The sequence below is a fragment of the Rutidosis leptorrhynchoides genome, chromosome 1 (genome assembly GCF_046630445.1).
Source record: "Rutidosis leptorrhynchoides isolate AG116_Rl617_1_P2 chromosome 1, CSIRO_AGI_Rlap_v1, whole genome shotgun sequence".
NCBI lineage: Eukaryota > Viridiplantae > Streptophyta > Magnoliopsida > Asterales > Asteraceae > Rutidosis > Rutidosis leptorrhynchoides.
The window spans coordinates 389,876,677-389,892,621 of record NC_092333.1 but is presented as its reverse complement, the minus strand read 5'-3'; positions in this window follow the sequence as shown (position 1 = coordinate 389,892,621).

Sequence of the window (15,945 nt, the reverse complement as noted above, 5' to 3'; positions counted from 1 at the left end):
CATCCTTTGTAGCTTGAAGATTACCATCAGTGTTTAATCATCTAAAAATACAATCCTCTTGAAAACACCTCGGATTGATAACCGATGATTCAGATATGGTAGCATTAAATGCAGAGGAAACAACAAAAATTGTAGATGGTCTAAATGACCAAAAGTTTGATAATAAAGAATGGAATGTTGGGAACGTTCCATAGAAAATTTGGTACTGAAAAATGGATTGAGCTAACCATGAAGGAGACCAAGGACAAATACAAGGACCAAACCCTATATTCAAAGAATCCAGGTAATTCTGGATCCGATGAAATCTTTAGAGAATATCTTGCTCCGAAGTCATGTTAAAATCTTGCAGAAAATTTTCCTTCATCAATTTTCGAACTTAGAAATTCCAAAATATCATCATAAATATCTTCGATATTTTTGAGGATATTTCATAATTATTCTTATCTGAAATTATCTATCTCTTGGTGCTATCTGTGTTACATCATGAAGGAAACTGTTTTAGTTTCTATATTCTATAAAAGTTCGAATTTAAAATATGAATGATTTCTGGAGAAGTGTTGGGAATTAAAGCATGAGTTAGTATAATATAATGACGTCAGGCCAACGTGGTTATATTACAGTAAGTCATGCTGAATTTCTAATGGAACGTGATGATTCACAGACCATACCGTCATCATGTGTCATGTTACATAACTCTTTCATTCTACTTAACCTTTGATCATATCAAGAACATATTTTCTTGATAGTTCTATCTTTTTGTGATTTCTGGTAATTTATCAAATCAAATCGTGCTACTACATTTCCTTTCTGCTTAGAACATTAGTTATGTTCATATCTACAAATCTGAGACGTCTCGATCGCTTTACTTAAGTCGGGAAGAAAAATAAAAGCATGAAGCTTCAAAAATAGAAGGGAGAATATAAGCACGACAACAACATAAAAATTTCAAACTATGTATATCAATGCGTATAGCAATAGTAATATAAAGACACGGGAGAATTATAAATACAACAATCCCAAGAGCGAAGTAGAAGTAAACAGATTCCTCCGACGGGAGTTGGAGTAAAAGAATGATTGTTGCGATAGTCAGGATGAGGTCAAAGATCAGAACTGGATTAAGCATTTTAACGATCTTTTGGAAGTATGAATTAAGGAAGAGGGATAGAAGTGTGAAAATAATGGAACGAAAGAGATTGATTTATAGCGAAATATCAGACATAGAAATCGAATCAGATTACCGCATTTAATCAAAGAGGATCATAAATTCCTTGAATTCTGAAGAATCAAATCTTATATAGATTACGTAGATTTTCTCTAAATTCCTTGAATTCCAGAAATCCACCGTGATTATGTCAAAAGTTAAATCTCTATCTCAATCTTTTATGACAGCATCACTCGTATGCTTCACATAATCGAATCATTTTATCTATATTAATCAATAATGATGAAACTCTATTTATCAACTCATATTCGTCATGAAAACACCTTTATTGTTCGCCATGACGACCTCACTCAAATTTCGGGACGAAATTTCTTTTATGGGTAGGTACTGTGACGACCCGAAAAATTTCGACTAATTTTAAACCAAACTCACGATACGATTTTATAATTCTGACACGATGAGCAAAGTCTGTAATGTTGAGTCTCAAAATTTTTAAACTATTTTTGTACATTCATTTGACCTCGACCATTTCCGACGATTCACGAACAACTGTTTGTAAAGAGATATGTATATATAACTATATGTATATATATAATAACTTGAAATACGTTAATAAAATATAATATGATATATTTGTTTAAATATAAATAATTCGATTACAATTATTATAAGATATGATTAATTTTTTTTTTTTGAAAATAAAGTTTTAAAACTTCTACCGGCTAAATTTTGGTAAGAGAGTGCATAGTTGTTTATAATAAACGATTACGGTTACTACTATGTTTAAGCTGAAATTTTTGAATAAAGTCGCTATCAACAACTCATGCTTGGTTGGCACTAGACACTTTAAGGTGTTGGCGAGATTATAATACAAATGATATAAACTGAATGTTGAGTTGTTTTCCATTTCAAGGGTGGGACTTGGATTTTTTTTCTTTTTCTTCAAGTGTTATACACACACGTGATGGATTGAATAATTATTCTATTTTATTTTTCCGTCTTTCACGCGCATATGGATAAATTGCATATCAATTTCAATCTCATCTTGAGTCTGTGGGTCACAATTAGTACACCCACTAATTAAAATTTTTGGATGCATCCCTTTTCATACGACATCTTCAATCTTCAATTCACAAGCATATTTCTATTTTATTTTAACATATAGAATGATTTCACATACTTTATTTCTTTATCTCTATAATTAATTGATTCACTAACTGATCATGTATAATTGAAGACCCACACCAAAGAAATTAGTACTAGTTTATGTTTCTGTCTAATCACCAACACATCAACGATCTCCATCAATCTCTTACCATCCGTTATCGACAAACACAAGTAGTTTCTATTTCCTTTTTGACAAACATGATACAATATATATACATACATATTCAATGACACATTCATGCACTTGAACACACAAATATCTATCCCACCTACTACTATTTTCCTTATGCAAATTGATATTTTTTTATATATCGAGCAAACCATCATCCATCACCATCTCACAAGAATCCTACTGTCTTCTTGTTTCTTGCTCCTATCATTAGTAATGGAACATCACATGAACACTTTTGAGCTATGCTACATGATTGAAACCCATTTGGTTGCTTGTTGCTATCAACGAACATGACAACCATAACCACCATCATAACACCCAATTAATCACCACCTTGTAACCATAAACCACTACCTTTGAGGTTCGATTATTTATACTCCAACTGCTATTCGAGTTCTTGTGCAGCCAAAACAAGACCACTATCAAACTACTAGTGTCCGATGTGCTACTACTACTCATTGTTTTCTTGTTTTGATCAAATCGAACCACATAACTGCTGCAAGCCGAACCATAAAACTGCTGCTTATTTTCGTTTTGCAGACCAATCAATCCCAAGCCACACCACCCGTTAACAACTACAACTACTTCGTTTTTGTTTCTGTTTTGTTATTGAGCCGAGACAAAAACCAACACTATATTACCACCTGCAATAGCTTCTGTTCGTTTCTATTTCTACTTATGTTCTTACGTCCGACAACTATCATCAACCCTCATCGAACCGCAACTTGTTGCTTTACTGTTTTAAACGCTATACCAAACCCACCCGTTCAGTTTACTGTTCAATTACCATTAAATCACCACACCATCTCATTCTTGCTTCTCTTTTATTTTTCTTCTCCATGAATCAATAACCACCATAAAAAGATCACCTGCAACTATAATTTCTGTAATCATGTTTCGTTGTTACCTGGCCGTCCCTTTTGAATCCTGCTTTCGACCCATAACAAAACCAAAACACCATGATCAAACCTACTGCTGTTGTTACTATTAATTTTCAAAACCTAAAAGCACGCACACACAATGATGAACGATGATACTGTTACAGTGATATGGGCGATGTACGATGAAACAAGGAAGGTTAAAGAAGATAACGATGATGATTATGTGGTTACAGCTAGTTTCATGATGAAAAGGTATCGATAATTATGTTCATGATTATGTTGAGCTATTAAAGGAGATGTTGATGTTAAAAGGATATCGATGATGTTTTAAATCAAAAACCCTTTTATTCTTTTGTGTTTTGCCAACTCCTGCTCTGTGATTACACCTGAACACCGAATTTTTTTTTATCATGGGTCAATTAATTTTTGTAGTGGGCTGCCGTGATTTAATTTATAACATTGGGCTGTGAGTGGGATAGTGGGCCATTAAAACCTAAACGGACTGGTAACATCTTAATCCTAGTGGGCCTGACTTGGGCTTCGGATTATGGATAGATAATGACGTTGATCGAGCCTGTTTAAAGATGACGATGTTATATGATTATATTGATGATGAACCTATGATAGTACGTGATTAGCGAAAACGTAACTAGAGTTTGATGATGGAAGTTGATAATGAATTCGATAATGATGAAAGAATAATTATGATTAGTGATAGAGAGAGTAATCACGATGGTTTTCATGATGATTATGAGATCATGTTATATCGTTAGTAATGATGATGCTTCTATTAAGTTGATGAATATATGATGATGAGGAGTATGATGATCACGAGGATGATGATCGTGATGCAGGAAGATGATGAGAATTATGATGATGGAATGATGACGATGATAATCGTTGATTAAAGTTATGATGATGGTTACGATGGTGACGATTAGGATGATAAGATGATGAAGATGTTAGGATTATGGTAATGATATGATGATGAGAATGGTAAAATTCTATTATTATTATTATTTTTATCATTTTATTATTATTAATAGAAGTATTATTATTATTATTATTATTATTATTATTATTATTATTATTATTATTATTATTATTATTATTATTATTATTATTATTATTATTATTACTATTACTACTATTGTTATTATTATTATTATTATTATTATTATTATTATTATTATTATTATTATTATTATTATTATCAATATAAGTATTATTATTAGAATTTTTATTATTATTATCATTATTACTAAAAGTATTATTATTATTATTATTATTAAACTTATCTTTTTATTAAAATGATTATTTTTATTAAAAATGTCATTATTATTATTATTATTAACATTACTTTTATTTTTAACATTATTATTATTATCATTACTATTGTTTTATCATTACTTTTATTAATAATATTATTATCAAAATTATTATTACCAATATCATTACCAAACCTAATTATTAGTGTTATACAACTTATTATTTATAATTATTAATATTATTTTACCAAATAAATACTAGTTATATAAACACACATAATATAACAAATTATGGATGTTTAATAATACTAATCATATATCATATATATATACACATTAATAAAACTATATAAATATTAATTATAATAAATATATATACAAATTAAAACTATATAACATATAAATTATGATATAATATATAGATTTATTCGATTACAATTATATGTGTTAATATATATATAATTGATATAGGTTCGTGAATCCGAGACCAACCCTGCATTGTTCAGTATCATCGTATGAATATTTTTTCTACAAAATATTGTAGAGTGAGTTTCATTTGCACCCCTTTTAAATGCTTTTGCAATATATATTTTGGGACTGAGAATACATGCGCTGCTTTTATAACTGTTTTACGAAATAGACATAAGTACTTGAAACTACATTCTATGGTTGAATTATTATACCGGATATCACCCTTTTAGCTTGGTAGCCTAAGAATTAGGGAACAGACCCCCTAATTTACGTGAATCCTAAAGATAGATCTATCGGGCCTAATAAACTCCATCCAGGTTATGGATGCTTTAGTACTTCGATTTTATATACAGATGAGTGTACATGTATATTTGGGGATATTCTAGATGCATTTGTTAATGTCGGTTACCATGTGTTCACCATATGAATGATTTTTAATTCGCAGGTTATGCGTACTATTTTTTACTCGGGTTATGTGTACAATTAAATATATGAAATCTTGTGGTCTATTAAAATATTGAAATGATGTTATGATAAACCTATGAACTCACCAACCTTTTGGTTGACACTTTTAAGCATGTTTATTCTCAGATATGAAAGAAATCTTCCGCTGTGCATTTGCTCATTTTAGAGGCATTATATTGGAGTCATTCATGGCATATTTAAGTCAGTACCTCGCAATGGGACCATATGTTGAAGAATTCGTCCAGATGGATTAGGACGGGGTATGACAGTTTGAATTAAACGGTAAACGACCAAGTTGAACAGAAATCTGCAGTTCATTTAGACGGCGTCCAAAATCACTGAAAGGCGTCCAGCAATGAAAGCCAGGATGGCATCCAAGGATTGGGATGGCGTTCAAACACCTGAGCAGTTACAATTGCTGAAATTTCACAAGTGCACGAACCAAACTTCAATCAAACACAAATTGTGAACCGAAAACACTTAAAACATGTATCTTATATTGTTGGAAAGGTATTTTAGCGAGTAAAACAACTAAGCACAGTTCATCAATCAATTCAACATTTACAACAACCAAATCCGCATTAAATGTTCATCAATAATTACATTCAAGTTCATAAATGCAATTTGATAATTCGGGAACTTACTACCCACATATAATACGCCGTTTCGTAGGTAATTACGCATTCAATACAACTAAACACTTACCAACAACCTTTCCTAGCATTCAATGCATCAAGAGTTCATTTTTAAGTCTAATAAACCCTAACTAAAATTACAAAATCAATAATCATGTTAGTGAAGTTTTCTTAGTCAACCTACACATTAAAATGAAGCTAGTGATGCTAGTAACACATTTAATACATGAACTTTTAACATCTAACAACATTTAAACAACCAAATCTCAAAATCAAACTAGTCACTTTTCAAGTTCAAGCTAGTTACACTAAATTAACAAGATCGAGCATATAAAACACATATTCATGTTAGACTCGAGCCATAGACACTAACTAACACACTTTTAAGTCAAAAACAACAAGAACAAGAAATCTAGAGTTTTTAGAAAGTTATCCAAAAGAGATGAAGTTGTAATGGAATCGAAGAGGAAGTTACAAGGATTCCAAATATGTAATTTGTTTTGAAGAATGCTTGCTAGATTGGAAACGGACGATGATTCTTTGATTTAGGATTTGAGAGCAAAAAGATGGAAGTATTAAATTGGAGGTGAATAAATGAGTGAAGGAGGAGGTAGTTTGACCATTTGACCTAGTCAAATCTTTGATCTCTTGGCAATTTTAGTCCCTCGAGTTTAGAAGCGGGTGTGTGAATTACCTAAGCAAAATATTTTGAAAACGCAAATTAACGGGTGATGTTATAATTAAATTACGGAGTCTAAAATAATTAAACGGAAAGTAAACAGAAAAAGGCGGGTTGTTACAATATTCTTGTTTGATGTTTGTGATTTATTAATATTAGAAATGCTTGTTGCCATGATGTGTGAGTAATTACTTGATTGTTTGCCATGAATTAATAATGTTAGTAAGGGATGATTATCATTTCGTACTCGCTTTCTGTCTATGATATTAAGCCTTGTTATTATCATCCTTCCACCAATAAACGTGATTAAAACATTTTATAAAGTCGACAATTATAAGGTAATTAATTATCTGTGTTTATACATTGGTCAAGGTATGAACCCATCGAAAATACTATAAATTACATGGGGAATTACCGTAAGACCGGATCAAGTCATTAGTCAAGAGTATAAGACTCAAGGAAATACTCTTGCAACAGTAGAGTACAGTATTGATGTACTATAGGACCACTTGAGCATGGTCAAGGTTAGAAGCTATGGAACCACTATAAGTCTAGTACATGGTGGATAACTAAGGGCTTTATTGGGTAGATTTAAGTAAGGGCTGGTTTATGTCATAAATGGGAGTTTAACGCACTACAATACAAACTAAGCTTATAAATCTTTAAGGATGACTGAGAACTATCCGATGTTCTAATTTGTCTACAAACCCTTAGATTTTACCGAACCATTGACAGAAAGGAATTCGAAACACAATCATAGCCACTAACTTGGGTGATACACTAAGGTGTTAAGAAAGGTTGGATATTATCTATATAAGGCTATGCTACTTTATTCGTGCGCCCAAGGTTGCATCCAAGATGGGCCGCTTATATCCTTAAACCGGATAAAGCGTCGGGAGTCGAGCATAGTCCATCCGATCAGAATCACGATAGCCTAGTTCCTCGTGATATGCTAATCGAGAAATCAATTTGTAGGGAATCTAGTGTTTACACCAAGGTTAATCTAACCAATGAGTGTCTCGCAATCATCCCGACACTATATTATCTTAAATCATGGTGAACCACGTCTTCTCTGTCGTTAGCTGTTGCATGCTAGCTAGCTTATTTTAATTATATTTCTTTAATATCTTAATTACAATTATATAAACTATTTAACCCAACTATTACCTTTACATAATTTGATATTCCGGATAAAGTGGTGCCTAGAATAAACCGGTTAGACTTGGTTATTGGATTTTCCGAACATTCGCCAATTTATTGGGACCAAAAGGATCCTACCTCTCCACACAAGGTGTACCTGGCCACTAATCTTGGATACTAAATTGTGTAAAACCCAATCTTAATTACTAAATTATCTGAATAAGCCCCGTTTCAAATTCGATCACTCAAGGAATGACCCTAGGTCATATTTGCCCTTGCTAACCCGTAGGAAGGAATAATAGATTTAGGCCCAGCATATATAAATTAAACAATCAACTTCTTCTGTTGATATCCTGAATTGACTTTTTGCGCCCTAACGACACCGAATAAATAAACCGTCTGATTCAGGCATATCAAGGTAGAGTTAATTTTTGGCGCCGCTGCCGGGGAGCGGTAGTACAATTTGGAGCCTGTTTAGATTACTTAGTTTTTAAGAGCCCCTTTTGACTGAGAATAGCTTTGTCAGAAGTTACTAGTTTACCATAGTTAGGTTAGATAATATTATCTTAATTTAGATTAATTTAAACATTTAAAATGGACTTCCTTATTAGTGAACCTTTAGGATGGTTTAACCTACTTAGATCGCTAAGAGTTCTTCTGATATATCCTTTCTTCTATCCGATATCATACATTGTACCCATCTAACAAGATGCACACTTACATGCCGATAGTTTGACGACGGTCGCACGCATCACTCTCGCTGACATCACCAAACCCTCGTTAGAAGGACGAGGTGGACCGATACTCTATCCAGAGGTTAACGGTGCGTCTTTTGTGCTAAAGCATAGCATCATACAACTAATTCAGAATCACTGTCTATTCCATGGCTTACCAATTGACGATCCTAACTCTTACTTAGATAGATTCCTCTCCTTATCCAACTCATATAAGCCAAACGGGGTTGAACAAGATATAGTTCATCTGTATCTGTTCCCCTATTCCTTAACTCTTCATGCAAAAACCTGGTTTAAGGGCTTAGAATCTAACTCTATAACCTCATGGGAGGAAATGGCAATAAATTTCTTAATCAAGTACTTTCCCCCACCAAAAGAAATCAGACTTAGGAATGATATCGAAAACTTTCAACAAGCCTACGACGAATCACTCTACACTGCATGGGAAAGATTCAAACACTTGCTTCGAAGATGCCCAAACCACCGTCTTGAGGGCTCTGATCAGATTTTGACCTTCTACAAAGGTCTGAATCAGAACAATAAGTCTACTCTTGATGTTGTTTCTTAAGGTAACTTCATGAACTTCACTGCAAACGAGGCATGGAGATTGATCGAGGAGATGAGTATGCACCATCATGATTGAAACACGGAAGAGCACATTTAATTGGCAACACCACTTTCCGCCTTCGATCCTATCGACAATAAAACCATCAAATTTCTCTCAGACCAAATAGAAAACCTCACCAAAGAAGTTGGAGAGCTAAAGAAACTCCCGCAACATGTGTTACAAGTGCAATTATGCCAGAATTGTACTGACCCACATCCGACCAAGGTATACGAGGCTGAATGTGAGGAATCTGTCGTCTACTCTGATAAGATCCTAGCTCACCCGCACAACCCACCTACCAAACCCACTACCCCACCAGAGACAAGTCCAGACGATGTCTTACTGCGAATCATCTCCATGATCACAGCAAGACAAGACGCAGCTGACTTAGTCATGACTAATTACTTGAGTAGTCTTGAAAATCAAATAAGCCAGCTAAATCAACGTCTCGATTCTCTAGGTTGTTCTAAAAATGACTCAAAGGTGGCACATAGCCAACCTTCAATTTCTTCTAAGGAGAAGAAACTAACTAATACCCGTTCAGTAGTAATTATTGAGTCATCACCTAAACCCACTGGGAAAACACCCATTCCATTTCCGGGTCGTCTCAACCAAAGACATAACAAGATGAAATCTTTTAAGCTTGACGGTAAATTTTTGGTCACTGTGTCTAAAAATCCTCATAGTAAGAAGTATTTTAGGAAACTCCTAACAACCAAGGATAAGGTACCCGAAGTGCCCAATGTTCCGCTGAACGCGGATTGTTCAGCCATTCTTTTAAATACTCTTCATGTAAAACTAAGGGATACCGGACGATTTACCCTTCCTTGTTCTATCTACCAATCTCGTACTATCTATTCTCTCAGTGACCTTGGTGCCAGCATCAATCTCATGCCCTACCCACTATTCCAGAAACTCGAAATTGGAAACCTTAACCCTACCAAAATGAGCATCCAGCTAGCTGACCAATCCACTAGATATCCTAAGGGAATAGCTGAGAATGTCATGGTTAAGGTCGATAAATTCCTCTTTCTGACCGACTTTGTAGTTATGGACTATAAAGAAGACATGAAAACCTCTATCATCTTAGGAAGGCCTTTCGTGAATACAGCCAAAGCGATCGTTGACGTTTATTCACGGACTATCACATTGAGAGCCCGTAGAGAAGAGGTCACTTTTACGATCGACGAGTCTGTATGTTCTTCTGATGGGAACGCCGAAGTAAATACCATCTCCACTAGGAAAGTCACCTTCTATTCCGAGAATGAAGAGAAGAAGATAGAAGTAGAAGACAAGAAGAATAACCACTCCACACCAACCCAATCTTCACTCCCACCTTATTTTGATCTTTTAATGACTGGAGAGGTCTTCATTCTAGAAGAACTCTCTGAACCAATTATTCTTAAAACTCCCGAGCAAAGTGACGAGGAGGTGGATGAAGAAATTGAAATGGAAATTCCAGATAAGAAGAAAAAGATGGAGGATTCCAGCACCGAAGTAGTTTTTAATGTTGCTATCATATTGGAGACGTCAATGGATATCGTCCCACCTCCATCCTTATAGTACAACATTACGACCAACCTGAAGCCACAAAGAAGAAAGATGGGTTTTGCGTCAGGGCTACCTTATAAACCATCACTCAAATACATAATGACATACACATCATGGAGTGATGAGGACCCCTTTGACCATCCCGTTCTAATCAAGGAGGAAAAAGAAGTTGATAGCTTTGTTATACCTCAATTTAAACAAAGCATTCACTTCAAACCACCTTCTCCTCTCATTGGACATACCTTATTCTATGTCCGCTTCAATCTCATTGGTATGTTCCAATATTATCTCTTGTGTCTTCTGATGGATGCAAGGGAGCCGCCTATATTTCCTGAGAAATAAGGCTAGAGTCAGGCTCGTTACTCAAACAAAAACAAGCGCTTCTCGGGAGACAACCCGTGTGTGTTTATTTTTTCTATAGCTTTAGTAGTAGTTAAATTAAGATAATTAGGTTAATTAAATAAGTGAAAAGTGAAACTTATAATAAAATTTTCAACGTTTCTTAAGACGAATTCACTTCTCCTACTTGTCTTGGGCTTAAGTGAATTAATTGCTACATTATTTAAAAAGTCTTAAAATTAAAGGCAGCCAACACTTTAAGTGTGGGATTAAGCTTTTAGTCATACACTGATTTGTTGAATTTTCAAAAACCTAATTTCGAAACCCTCAAGTTTTCAAATAAATTTTTCATCAAAACGCAAATCAGTGAGTATATGGCCTAAAGCTTAATCACAATTCTAGGTTTGATCTTTTCCATTTTTACAAGTAATAGACAGTTATTGTTGCCTGTGGTGGAGACTCTTTGAATAATGATGAAACGACAAGGAAACATGTTGATTATTTCATTGCATGTTATTGGTGGATGTTGTATGGAGGATGAGAACGCCCTAATGAGCTCGAGTGCACTTCAAGAAGACCGATTCGAATCCAGCAGAAGATGGTTCCGACTCAGTCTACCTTCAGATCCTCAGCTCACGGCCACACCCAAGGGGAGTAATTCATTTCTTTCTCTTCGTTTATTTTGCTTCGTTATATCCTTAAACTATACCCTATCCTAAGCTTATCACTAAGCGTGGGATTCCAACCCAATATTGAGCTTAGATACATTTTCCGATATGTTCAAACTCTAAGTGTGGGATTTTAGCTCCCTAAAATCTAAGAATGAACATTAGGGACAATGTTCCTCTAAGTGTGAGATAGCGGTGTAGTACACCGTAATTAGCTAAGGGATGCTCGAAAAATGTTCTTAACTTAAAATATTACTAAGCTTTTTGAGTGTATCTACTATTTAGATTCTTTGTCCTCGACATAAATTTTTCAAAAAACTTTGGACTAAATGATACTTTCTGAAAAAGTACTTTCGAAAATTAAGCGTATTTGTTCTAAAATTAAGACAAATGAGGACAAAAATCTTCTTAAGGATGAACCGATTCTCTAAAAGAGCATTACATGACTAGGCATTATCTACCCAATATAGTTGTTGTGAGGCACCCCAAAAATGGCCTAATAAGCATTCATTTTTAATGCTTCACTATCTTTTTCGTTGAGAGTGCCGATGCTAGCATTTAGAGTTAGAACTTGACCTTGACATACATTTCGAGGCCAATGGTTAGTAAGCGCCATACGTGATGTAGGTGCAATACTCCTTCCGAAATCATTCTGAATAGAGAAGACAAAAACCATCCATTTTCGTTCCACTCCACGCATTTAAATCGACCAACTCCCGCCAAAGAGTTGATGAATCATAAAATACTCACCCCCAAATTCACTATCAAATATGTTACCCTTTCAACCCTCTATCCTTTCTCATTTTCAAAATCTAGAAATTCAAAGAGATAGATCGACCAAGTTTACTTCAAACACTTGTCGAAAAATTTCGAAATTCCAGACTGTTTTTGATAGGTCAAAAAGACCTATTTTGGTGAAATACGTTTCTCTCTGGTCACAAGAAGAAATAGGCAAAGTTATGAAGATGGGATATCTAAAAAAATAATAATAAAATGAAAATATAGTTGAGCAAAGTCTCCCAAAATAAAGAAGAGGAAAATGTTCGAATAAAAGCATATATGAAATGCCCCGTTCATATCGATTATAAACATTACATAATAATTGATTTCATTGCGAGGTATTTGACCTATAAATGATACATTTTACAAACATGTCATTCATTTTTAAAAGACAAACTTTCATCACATCGAAAGTTGACGGCATGCATATCATTTCATAATATCCAAACTATAAATGACTTAATAATATTCTTGATGAACTCAACGACTCGAATGCAACATCTTTTGAAATATTTCATTTATGACTCCAAGTTATATCTCTAAAATGAGCAAATGCACAGTGGAAGATTTCTGTAATACCTAAGAATAAACATGCTTTCAAGTGTCAACCAAAAGGTTGGTGAGTTCATTAGTTTATCATAAACAATTATTTTCATTAATTTAATAGACCACAAGATTTTCATTTCATTTCTCATAAACATCATCTCATATCAGGCATTTCGCAAACTGCATAGAGATAAAAATTATTCATATGGTGAACATCTGGTAATCGACCTTAACAAGATGCATATAGAATATCCCCATCATTCCGGGACATCCTTCGGACATGATAAATTCGAAGTACTAAAGCATCCGGTACTTTGGATGGGGCTCGTTGGGCCCGATAGATCTATCTTTAGGATTCGCATCAATTAGTGTGTCTGTTCCCTAATTCTTAGATTATTCGATAATCCAACCATAGAATGTAGTTTCGATTACTTGTGTCTATTTCTTAAAACATTTATAAAAGCAGCGCATGTATTCTCAGTCCCAAAAATATATATATTGCAAAAGCATTTAAAAAGGGAGCAAATGAAACTCACAATATGATATTGTGGCAAAATATGTATACGACGAAACTGAACAATGCAGGGTTGACCTCAGATTCACGAACCTATATCATATATATATATATATATATATATATATATATATATATATATATATATATATATATATATATAATATAATGGTAATCGAACAAATTTATTTACTATTAGTAATATAATGGTTACATTAATAGATTATATGTTTTATTAATAACCTAATTAATTAAATTTATTAATATTTATTATAAAAATATTAATATAGTTATGTTATATGTAGTAAATATATTTTTCTTATATATATAATATTTATATTTATGTAGTACATTAATAATAACAATCTTAATAGTGATAATGAAAATAATAATTTTGATAATAATAATAGCCATTTTTCTTGTAGCAATAATAATACAGTAATAATGATAGTTGTAATGATAATAATAATGATAATAATGTAATTAAAACTATATAAAAATCATGTTAATGAAACTAATAATAATAATACCAATAATAATAATAACTATGATAATAATAACTAGCATATAATAACAATAATAATAATAAGTATAATAAGAATGGCTACCTCATGAAATAGGCCTTAAAAATAAGGGTTAAAGCCAAAAATAGGCTACAAACTTACACAAATGTACCGATGTCGCCTACAAACTCATTTCCATCCTACTGTCGCCTACAAACTTTGAAAAAATGTGCTAATATCAACATTTTGACGTTTTGACCTGTTACATACTAATTTTGACCTGATTTTTTTTTTAAGAATTAAGATCCAATCCACAAACGACACGTGTTAATTTTGATCAGTTTAGCCGGTAGCAAGTCATTTTTGTTTACAATGGTACACTTTTTGAAAGTTTTTGTTTACATTGGTACACTTTTTGAAAGTTTGTAGGCGACAGTAGGACGAAAATAAGTTTGTGGGCGACATCTTTAACCCTAAAAATAATAATGACCCTGCCCAAGCTCGAACCCGCTACCTCTCGCTTAACCACCCATACCCCTAACCATTGCTCTGCATATTGTTTTCTTGTAATATCTTGTACATTTATTCACTTAACATGTGCGAGACTGCATATGAATTCATCATCATCATCCTTAATTTACAACAACACCCACTTTAATTCATCATCATTTTATCATTATCATCACATTATTATTATTTCATTTTCTGTATCATTATCAATACATCATCCTTATCATCCAAACCAATTCATCTAATCATCTTAACATGTCATCATTGATATCATAATCAATGCCATCATCTCTTCAATAAACTCCTCAGGCCAGAAATAAATCACAAGCCCAAGTAAAGTCACGGCCCAAATAACTACTAACGGCCCAACAAAAATAAAGATTTTAGCCCAATCCAACATCAAGAGTCCATTAACATCATAACGGTTTTGGTTCTGTTACTTTATTAATGTCGATCGAAAGAAAAAAAATATATAAGTAACAGTAATTCTACCGTAATATTTCAGTGGGTTTTTGTTGTGTGTTTTAAATTCTCCACCAACCATCTAAATGATTAAGTCCAGCTGGTTTCCTATATGGTTGGACAAAAGAAAAAGCATGTAACAACATCCACTTGCACTTTCAGTGATCTAATTGGAACTTGGAATCCTTTAAATTGAAAAAGAAAGTATTGCTACCTTGCAGTCTGGATGAATAAATAGAATACGAATAAAATCGACAACGGCCATAAACCTATATACGTGTAGCCCTATCTTGGTGGTGGTGAAGAGAAAATCATAACAGTAGTCTCAGTTTGGATTGCTGTTGTTGAACTAAGATAGAAAAAAAAGTATCAAACGAGAGTCGTTGATGGTGTTTCTTGTGTTGAATTAAATAGAAACAGGAAATCGTAGTAGGTGGTGGTCTCTAATGATGGTGTGAGAGTTATGATTGTAAACAGAACGGCAATGGGTGTTCGAGGGTAGTTTGAGGTGGTGGTTTCAAATTGATTTTACAGTAAAAATATAGGAGAGAAAAGGATAGGTAGAGAGGGAGAAGTGCGAGAAGTAGTGGTTGTCAATGGTGGTGTTAAGGTGGTGTTAGAAGATAGCAAATGGGTTTTCGATTGTTGGCAGAAAGAAACAGAAATAAGTTTGAGTAGCAACGATGGTTTG